This window comes from Lemur catta, chromosome 7 (assembly GCF_020740605.2).
Source record: "Lemur catta isolate mLemCat1 chromosome 7, mLemCat1.pri, whole genome shotgun sequence".
Lineage (NCBI taxonomy): Eukaryota > Metazoa > Chordata > Mammalia > Primates > Lemuridae > Lemur > Lemur catta.
The window spans coordinates 19,252,878-19,263,337 of NC_059134.1; positions in this window are offsets into that span (position 1 = coordinate 19,252,878).

Here is a 10,460-nt window from a genome sequence, read left to right on the forward strand (position 1 = left end):
AAGCGTTCAAGACCTTTTGATGCCCAGGTTTGGATATGGTACACCATTACTTTTCCTTTATTGTATTGGCCAAGGCAAGTCAAAAGGCCAACCCGTAGTCAAGAGGCAGGGGAGGAGACTCTGCCTCCCAAAAAGAAGAGCTACAAATCAAATTGTAAGAAAGAGGCTACAAGGCATGGCTATAAGGAGGGGAATAACTGGGGCCATTTTTGCAATCGACTGCCATAATTTTGCAACCTGTTAGTAAGAGAGAATGCAAATGCCAGAGCACCCCCATAATGTGTCTTAACTCTAATGTGGTCACTTTCAGGAGGTGAGTGGGCAGCAAACGATGGCCACTCCTCACTATTTGCACATCAGTCACCCCAAGCGAATGTTCTTTCCCAGACTGACTTCTTAGCTGCTTCTTCCTGCTGTCCAGCTGGTATGTATTCATATAATTCAGACTTGGTCTAAAATTAGGGTGAGCCAAACATGATTAGAGAGGTGAACTAAAACTAAATAGAAATACTTTTAAGTTTAGCTCCATTCAGATTACCTGTGTTCCCACAATCAACATAGATACTTGAGTTTGTTAATGCGCACATATATTTTTAATTTAATGATTTGAATAGGTAATCCATTAGCTAAAGCTTAAAAGATTGTATGTGAATCTTCCCTCATACCCTCTCCCCCAGCCACTTACTTCTCCTCAGAGGCAAATAATATTAATTTTTAATGTATCCTTACAGAAATGTACATATAGTTAGATATAAATAAATACATATGTTCTCTCCTTGCTCCTGCATTTTGCTTTTATTTTTTCAATTAACATTTTATCTATAAAGATCCTTTCAAATCAGGGCATGAAAACTTTCTCATTCCTTTTTAGGGCTGCATAATTTTCCATTGTATAGTTGCATCATAACCCAATTAATCTGTACTCCATTGATAGCCATTTAATTTGTTTTCATTCTTTTGCGATTGTACAATTAAATCTAGACAGGACTTGTGGCAACACAGCGATGAATTCCAAAATTTGGCCTTGTGAGCGGCTTGATGACAATGACGACTCTATTATCTTCTGATTGGAGTTTTTGTCTTAGTTTCTAACCTTGCACCATTACAAACAAACAGAAAATTCCATGAAGATGATCTTGGCCTGCACCCAGTATTTTTGGAACTTTCTGTACTAAGTGTCCTCTAGAGAAGCCATTTGGGATAGCAGGGAGATGAGAAAGGAGCAGAATGATATCATTAAAAATGTGATCAGCCTTGTTGTATTTTTGAAGTGCCGTGGAGAACCGCCCAGGGGAAATGCCAGTTTGTCCAAGTGTCTGTTCGTGTTTACAGCTTTACTACGTCAGCCAGCTCTGCCTTGCTCCTCTTGGCACTTTCTGTTCTGGAGGGTGAATTGGAAGTGTGCAGAAGTGGCGTTCTGAAAAAACTATGCTGCGGCCATGAAAACTGGATTCTTAGGGGTTCCAGAGAAACTCAGAATAGCCTCAATGACAGTCACCATCTAAGACCCAGGGAGACCAAATCAACTGGGCTCTTAATTTACCCAGGGCCACGGTGCACACAAACTGTTTCCAAATGCCAGCTCATGCACCTGCTGCCTCAGAATCACTGCAGATGCATTGTTTAAAAACAAATTCCTGGGCCCCAACTTATCAAAGCCACGGACTCAGCCTCTCCGGAATCTATAATAGGCTCCCTAGGTGACTCGGAAGCATCATCAGAACTGGGAACTCTACCAAGGCAACAGTGTAGATAAACATTACTGCATTTAGAAACCAGGAAACTCAGCTCTTACAGACTCTATATATGGGATACGCCAAATGTTCTGAGCTCTACCAGGCTGATGCTCAAGCATGGAAAAGACTTAGCGTTCTCTGGCTTCCCAAGGTTCAAATGGGAAGAAGCTCTGTCTTATGCCAGTTTCTTGCCAGTCAGGTTTCTGACTGGGGCCCTGCATAGGACTCTGAAACGGAGGTGTCCAGAGAAACATGCGATAGGGCGATGCTGACCCGAGGACCAGTCTAAATCTCCCTCTTCTGCCTTATAGTCATAGACACAAGTCCTCAGGGTGAGGAATCAATGGTAGGTGGGAGGTTAGATTAGACACTGGGATTGGTCCCATTGTCAAGGAAGCTGGCCTGAAGACAGATACTACATCCAAGGCTGGGCCATGGTGCCTAAGCAGGCAGGGATTGCTTCCTGCCCAAGGAAGAATAGCTGCTTCCTCAAGGAAGTTGTGCAGACTTAGGTCATTGGACAGTGGTAGGGGCAAAGGGGGCAGGAGACTCAGGGAGAATGTCTGGTCTTAAAGTCCAGGGTCAATTTTGGGAGCTCTGCTTTCCCTGGGGGAAACTAGGTCTCCTTACCCAATCAAAGTCAGGTGCGGCTCCGGTGGGGCTCCGGTGGGCCTGTGTCCAGTGTGTAAATGGAAATAGCCCTAGAGGTGGGTGGTCAGAGGTGGCCACCCTCCCCTAGACTTAACTTGCCCCTTCACATAGGGAAGACAAATTTTCCTAGTTCTATGTAAACGCACTGAAGGTTTAATTTCCAAGCTCCAACCAGGATGCTAAAGAAGCAGGCAATAACACTTTGCTATTTCTGGATGGAGCTGTGCAAATAAATCCTGTTTTAAAAGTCAAAAGCAGTTTCTCAAAGTCCTAATAGCGCTTTGCACATGGTTGTCAATAAATATGTGGTAGACTTATGACAATAAATCAATTATCACCCCGAAAGTAAGTGATATCTAGATATAAAAAGATAGCCTCTCCTGTGGGGTGTAGGCATGGTGATGTTCTTGTATTTCCTAGAGTCCTGAATCTACACTACACTATTTGCCGACAATGACTTGCAATAATCTTTTGTGCTTTGAAAGTATGCCACTTCTATAAAGGGATAAGTGAATAAAAGATTCACATGGAAATGTCTTCACAGATTAAGGTATTTCAGATAAACACTTCAGAGAGAACAAGAGAACACTGCTCTGAACCCTCTTTCACTAAGTGTCAGTCCATGATTAATTTCAACTTTACCCTGCAGCTCGTGACAGTTGGTACCTAGGGCTAGATGAACCCAGGCTCCCACACAGACACCTGAGCAGACTGAGCACAGGTTTTTGTCTTACTGAGTTGGGAATGGATGGGAACAGGATTTTGGGAGAGGACAGACAAGACAAGGGCAGCCTAGAGAGAGGAGAGATCCTATACGTGGGGAGAGAGAGGGACTTAGTAACTGCTATAGGGAACGGGGCTTTGAAGGGCTGGGGAGGTGGGAGGAAGAAGTGGGTGTAGGGACACAGAAGCAGGGAGAAATTTTAAAGAAGTTTTGGGTGTGATATAATTACCTTCTCTGCCTCCATACAAAACCTCCAGTAATATCCCTATCATTCATCAGCACCCTCAGAGTTGAACTTGTGTTTTCACTGTGAGAACGAGAGATGTGTTTTCCATGTGAGACCTCCAGATAAACACAGAGCAAAGGAATAATTGGCCCAAGGACATCTAGTTACATTCAAGATATACTGGACAATACTACATGCTTATACTTTTAATTTTAAAAAATTATTATAAAAACTAAATAAAGAAAATAGACACTAATATAACAAACACCCCTTTATCCATCATCTAGGTGGAATAATTGCTAATACATCCCCGTGTTTGCTTTCTTTTATTTGCCGAGTTGCAAAAAATTTTCATTGTGTTTCAAAAAACCATAAAATGTACCATCTTAACCATTTTTAAGTGTACAGTTGAGTAGTGTCATGTATTTTCACATCGTTGTGCAACAGATCTCCAGAAAGTTTTTATCTTTCACAACTAAAACTCCATATTCATTGAACAACTTCCTTTTCTCCCTTCCCCGCAGTCACTGGCAACCACCATTCTACTTTCTGTTTCTGAATTTGACTGCTCTGGATAGCAGAATCATGTTGTATTTGACTTTTTGTGTCTGGCTTATTTCACTTAGCACGATGTCCTCAAGGTTCATCCATGTTGTAGCATGACTGTGTTCCTCTTAAAGGCTGAATGATATTCCATAGCATGCATATCCTACATTTTGTTTATCCGTGCACCTGTGGATGGACATTTGGGTTGTTTCTACCTCTTGGCTGTTGTGAATAATGCTGCAATGAAGATGGGTTTGCAAATATCTCCTTGAGTCCTTACTTTCAGTTTTTTTTGGATATATACCCAGAAGTCGAGTTGCTGGATCATATGGTAATTTATTTTTAATTTTTTGAGAAACCTCTATACTATTTTTCCATACAAGCTACACTATTTTACATTCCCACCAACAGTGCACGGGGATTCCAATTTCTTTACATCCTCATCAACACTTAGTTACTTTTGTTTTGGTTTGGCTTTTTCCTTATTATTTTGTGTTATTTAGTTCAGGATTTTTTTATAGTGGCCATCTTAATGGGTGTGAGGTGATATCTCATGGTTTTTGATGTGTATTTCTCTAAGAAGTAGTGAGGTTGAATATCTCTTTATATGCTTGTTGGTCATTTTGGAGAAGTGTTCATTCAAATCCTTTGCTTTTGCTGAATTTTTTTTTTAATTACAAACATCCTAACATTTCATAATTAAATACTTCAGCAAGCATCTTCAAAAAATCAAGGACATTTTTGTCCATTACCCCAATTCCATTATCATGCTTAACAAAATTAACAGTAATTCTTTAACATCATAGAATAATTAGTCCATAATCAAAGTTTGCCCGCAATTTTCCCTCAATATATTTTATAACTGATTTTTCCTCCAAATCAGCATCCAATCAAGTTTCAACAATTGCTTTGGCAATTGTTATTTTTAAGTATCTTTGAATCTGGAATAGTGTCTTCCCCCAGCCTTTTTGTCATGACCTTGATGTGTTGAAGAGACTGTACCAGTTGTCCTGGAATGGTCTTTCTTATTTTGGGTGAGTTTTGGCAGTTTGTTAGATGTATGTGCATAGTGTTGTTTACAGCATTCCTTCTATTTATTTTTAATGTCTCTTTGATACTGTACTAATATCTCCTCTTCAATTCTTGATATCAATAACTTATATCTTTCCTGTTTTTTCTTTATCAATCATATTAGAAGTTTACCAATTTTATTGCCCTTCCAGGGAAACATTTTTTTCTCTATTGATTTTCTGTTTTCAATTTTGTTGATTTTTGCTCTTTCTTTATTATTTCATGCTATTCTCCCCACCATACTCCCTCTCTCTTGCTACTTCCAAGGTTTTTTTTTTTTCTTTAGTTTTTAGCAATTTGATCATAATGTGTCATGGCATGGATTTCTTCAGATTTATGCTCTTTGGAATTGCTGAACTTCTTGAATCTATGCGTTAATGTGTTTCACCATTAACACATGATGTGTAGGAAATTTCAGCCATTATTTCTTCAAATTTTTTTTCTGTACTGCATTCTTTCTATAATTTTTCTGGGATTGTAATTACATAAATGTTAGACTTTTCATATTGTTCCATATGTCCCTGAGGCTCTATTCATTTTTTTCCCCACCTTGATTAGATATTTTCTATTGATCTATTTTCAAATTCATTGATTCTTTCCCCTGTCATCTCCATTCTATTGAGCCCATCCAATGTGTTTTTTAAAAAATTTTCATTATTATATTATTTAATTGTAAAATTTGCATTTGGTTCTTTTTATGTCTTCTATTTCTTTACTGAGATGTTATATCTTTCTATTCAGGTCAAGAGTGTTCAACCTTACTTCTTGGGAGATTTTTATAAGAGCCAATTTAGACCTTCTCTCTACAAAAAATAGGAAAATTATCCAGGTGTGGTGGCATGCACCTGTAGTCCTAGCTACTTGGGAGGCTGAGGCAGGAGGATTGCTTGAGCCCAGGAGTTTGAAGTTGCTGTGAGCTAGGCTGACGCCACTGCACTCTATCCCAGACAACAGAGGGAGACCCTGTCTCAAAAAAAAAAAAAAAGAAAAGAAAAGGAAAGAAAAAGAAAAAAACTGCTATAAAGTCTTTGGTAATTCCAACATCTGCATCATTTTATTGTTGACATCTGCTGATTATCCTTTCCAGTGCAAGTTGAGATTTGTTCATTGTATGCCAAATAATTTTAAATTATATTGTGGACATTTTCAATATTATGAGCCTGGGTCTTGTTGAAACCCTATGGAGAGTGTTGACATTCTTGTTTAGTAGACAATCAGCCTGGTTGGGTTCAAGCCATATGTTCCAACCACACTTGTGTATGTGTGCTTCCAATGTCAGCTCCTTTTCAAAAGCCTTGGCAGTGCTATTCAGATCTGCCCTCACATGTACACTGCACAGAGGCCAGTCTGGATGGAGCAGTGGACTCATCCCATAGTTCAGTTTGGATATTCTGTTTAGGGACAGATCCACGCATGTGCAGCTTGTGCGTGAGCTCAGGAATCCAGAAACAACTTTCTCAAATTCCTCCTTCTCTGTGATCTCCCAGTACATTTCAGCTCTCTGGGGTTCCGCTCTTTGCTCCTTCAGTCAGAAAGCTGGAGCTTTAGTTACCCAACTCTGCTGCATACTTTCATGAGTGCACCTGCATCTGGGGCCAAGTGGCAGGAGGACAGAGAGAGAGACATGCAACAGGGATGTGCCCGCCATCTTGGGACCAAAGCTGCTCCACCAGAGAGGGAGGCTCCGCTTCCTCTGAGTCTCAGGTGTCCGTGGGCCCTACTGCTGCCATTGTCATAACCACCTCAGGACTGTCTGGGGACTGGGGCACAACAGAATGAAGGAGAAAAAGAAAAAGAAAAATGGATCATTGCTCCCACTTCCCCTTAATGTTAGGAGTTCCCCTTTCTGCCCTCTCCAGCCAAAAGTAGTGGATTTCTCCTGGAACTCTCTCTGCCCGTGTCTGGGTTTCACTTCCAGTTTTCAGGCTACCTTGAGTCCAGCCCGGGGAATACCAAAGGGAAAAGGAGGGGTGGCAACTCACTGCTGGTTCTGGGGTATTTCAAATTATGGTCTTCTTTCCCAATGCACTTGCTATCATTTACTTTTCAGAGTCCTCAAATAGCTACTCCATGCATTCTTTTCCATGTTTATAGCTGCATTCAGTGAGGAGGGAAGGGTGGTGTCTGCTCACTCCATCCTCTATGCTTCTATTTTGCTTTGCAATGATTCCATCCACCCCTAGCAAAAAGACTGTGAACTGATGCAGGGGCAGAAAGTGGGTGATCTCTTGTCTCCCCATCATAAAATGTCATGGCCAGCACTCCTATAACAAAAAGCTGATTAACAAAAGAAAAGCACAACACATTTATTACATGCACACATATGAGTGGGAATCTTACATATGAACTCAAAGCAGGGCTAGATGGCTGAGTTTAAATGCCCTCTTCATAGGGGAAAGCGATATGAGAGACAATGGTTAGTAAGTGATTCTCTTTGGGAAGGTAAGGGGCAGAAATGCATAGGAACAAAGGTCGTCTTGTGTAGGTGAAGTTCCCCAGGTAATTTCTCTGACCTGGCCTCAGAAGAATAGAAGAAAAGTCTGTCTGGGCATGGTGAGGACTCCCAGTCTCTTTTCTTCTCTGGCGGTTGATCTTTCCTGGTTATTTCATGAGATTTCTAGGGAGGGGATCTTAAAACAATTGCACTTCTTGTGGAAAGAAGCTTTCTTAGTCAGATGAGGAAGTGCCAGAGAGAGAGAGAGACAGAGAGAGTGAGTCTCTACCTGCACTTGGTGAGGGTGGGTGCAGGGAGGGAGTACAGGGGTGTGTGTGTGTGTGTGTGAGAGAGAGAGAGAGAGAGACAGAGACAGAGACAGAGAGAGACAGAGAGAGGTTAAAGGGACTTTGATTCTGAGACAGCTTCTAAGACTGTCATGTCAAAGTATTTAACACCAGTCTTTGTGGTATTGGTTTCTGAGCCCCAGTGCTGATGAACTAGGTTTTTAATTCTCACTTTGTTTCATTCTGAGACAAATTCAAAAAAGCAAATATCGCTAAAGGTGAAGTTTATTGCTCAAGGAAAGTAAAATGTGTTTGGTTTCTTAGCTTTTCACATTACTTTGCTTTCTCTTTAAGATCATGGGCAAAGGAGATCAAAGATAGAGCCTGGTTACTGTGCACCATACGTTACCTGCTGAGAAAAATGTCTGTGATGCCTTAAAGTGCTCAGAACATAAACTGAACATGGCATCCTAATCTCAGGGCTGTGGCTAAGGCAAAAAAGGTCACTGTTTATACACAGTGGTCTCCCACATTTGCCCTGGGATTTAACTGCAATTCGCAGAAAAACCCTAACAATCTTGCTTTCTCAATGCTTTATGAAAACATGCAGTGAACTGCCAAGACCAGGATGTTCTTCATCAAGGACTTCCGAAGAGATAAGGTTTAATTTTCTGTTTTGTTGGCCTCTTTGGGGCACATGAATTCCAGGGAGTGATATATGTTTTCTGTAAAGTCAGCAAGCCACTGCTGAACAGAATTTCTGCAGATATTGTCAGTGGGAACATAATTTGGGTCAATGAATCATAAATTCTATTTTGGTAATTTGCCGAAGACAACACTGAGAACATAGCTATCCCAATGGGCAAAACTGGAAAAAGACACACATAACTAAACAGGATGGCAGCCAGGCAGGGGGGAAGAAGTGAGACATTCTGCCCAGCAGATTGCAGACTTCTCTTCAACTGATTAGTCACCAAGCAGGTTGGAGGTTTTTTTGCCCTCCAAGTCCTGGGAGTGACTGCAAAGCAGTGAACGCAGCCTGCACAGTCACAAACAAACAGAAACGCGACACTTGAGCTAGGTCCCCTAAGATACTCAGGTGACTACCTCTGTGCGGTTTAACAACCCATAAACAATCCAAACTTGTCCCTTGGAACAAATCCCCAGACCTTAAATGCAGCAGGCTTGTGCTGCTCACATTGGCCTAGTTTCTGCAAGTTACAGAAAGTAGCCAGTTCATACTTTGGCTTTTGTTTTCCTTCCTTTTGGTTCATGAAATCCAGGTGAAGCCATTGGCAGCAGGAGGTGGGAGGAGGAACAGTGAAAGTGAATGGATGAGGGTGATTTGTTCATTGGATGTGGCCTTTCCCCAACACAATTTTATCTGACTTTATAAATGAAGATATTGGGGATAAACAACAGTAACAAATAACCCCAAATCATCATTATTCATTCCAGGAATTAACACCAGGACCTTCAACTCAGATGCCCTTGTATTTAGCTCATCAGGAGCCCGGGGAAGAGGATTTTACCTGAGGGTTTACTGAAAAGCAAGGTCAGACAATCCTATATTTACCCTCCACCACCATCCTGCCACAGTCCTCAAGAGCTTTTCGCGAGTGACAGCAGCTGTCCTTTGTTTCAGACAAGGACGAGCAAGAAAACTGAAGTTTAATTGCAGCAGGAGGGACTTGGATTAAATGTGAGAAAACACTGCTGGACTCCAAGTATTGTGAGACGAATGAATGAGTTACAGGGAGAGTGGCGAAGTCTTTTTGCTGAGGTTTTAGAGATGACTCTCTTTCTGGAATGTCCGAAAATAGTCCTTCCAATTGGACCAATTACCAGAACGCAGCCCTCGGAGCTACCATCTCTATACTCATTCTTCTGGCTCATAAAGGGGGTTCCGCTTCACGTCCTTGGGGCAGGTCTCTCCGCCATGACTGCTGAGGCAGACAGTTTTTGTCTCTGCTAGAGAGTTTCTGCTCTCATGAGACACCAGTCCACAGGGATTCTCTGTTTCACGTGGAAAAGGGAAAGAGAAACAACCTTCTTTCAAAATGAGCAATTACCTGCCCCTTGTAGGAAAAAAATGCTGCTTAAATATCTCAAGGGGAACAGAAAACCACCTCACAAAGTTTAGAAAACCTTCTTAGCACTGGGCCAGAGGCAAAATCATAATGCTGAGTTCTCAGAATCACCAGGGACTTTGGGCCCTATTCCTGTCCGATGAAGTCAGAAAGTCTGGGTTGTAGGGCCCAGGCATTGGCATTTTTTTAAAAGTTCCCCAGGTGATTTGAAAATGCTTCCAGGATTGAGAAGTCTCGTCCAAGTATAGTTGATATGCTCTGTCCTCTCTGGGATCTTTTAGTAGTTCCATTTGGCTGGATCAAGGGAAGCGAAGTACACAAAGTCTACTTACGCGAGCTGTTCCAGCCTACTGCCATTCGACTGCTGTGTTGGAGGATTAGAGCCCCAGCTGTCATGAGGGCTATAAAGCAAGTGGACGGCTGGCTGGCTGTGAGCCTGGAGAGACCACTGGAATGGCCTCATGTCAAGAGCCCAGGGAAGGCAGAACCCAGGCCCCTCGGGGCTGTGTCTTGAAGGCTCCCTGCAGAGAAAGGGAGCTCTGATTCCATTGCTCCACTGAGGGTCTCCAAGCTGCTGATCCATCTCCAGCCCTCAGAGGGCAGAATGTGCAGAAATTCCAAAACACAACGGAACGGTTGTGTGTGGTACAAAGACGGCGCAGTCATGTGTGGATGCCTCGTGGCTGAGGATGTAA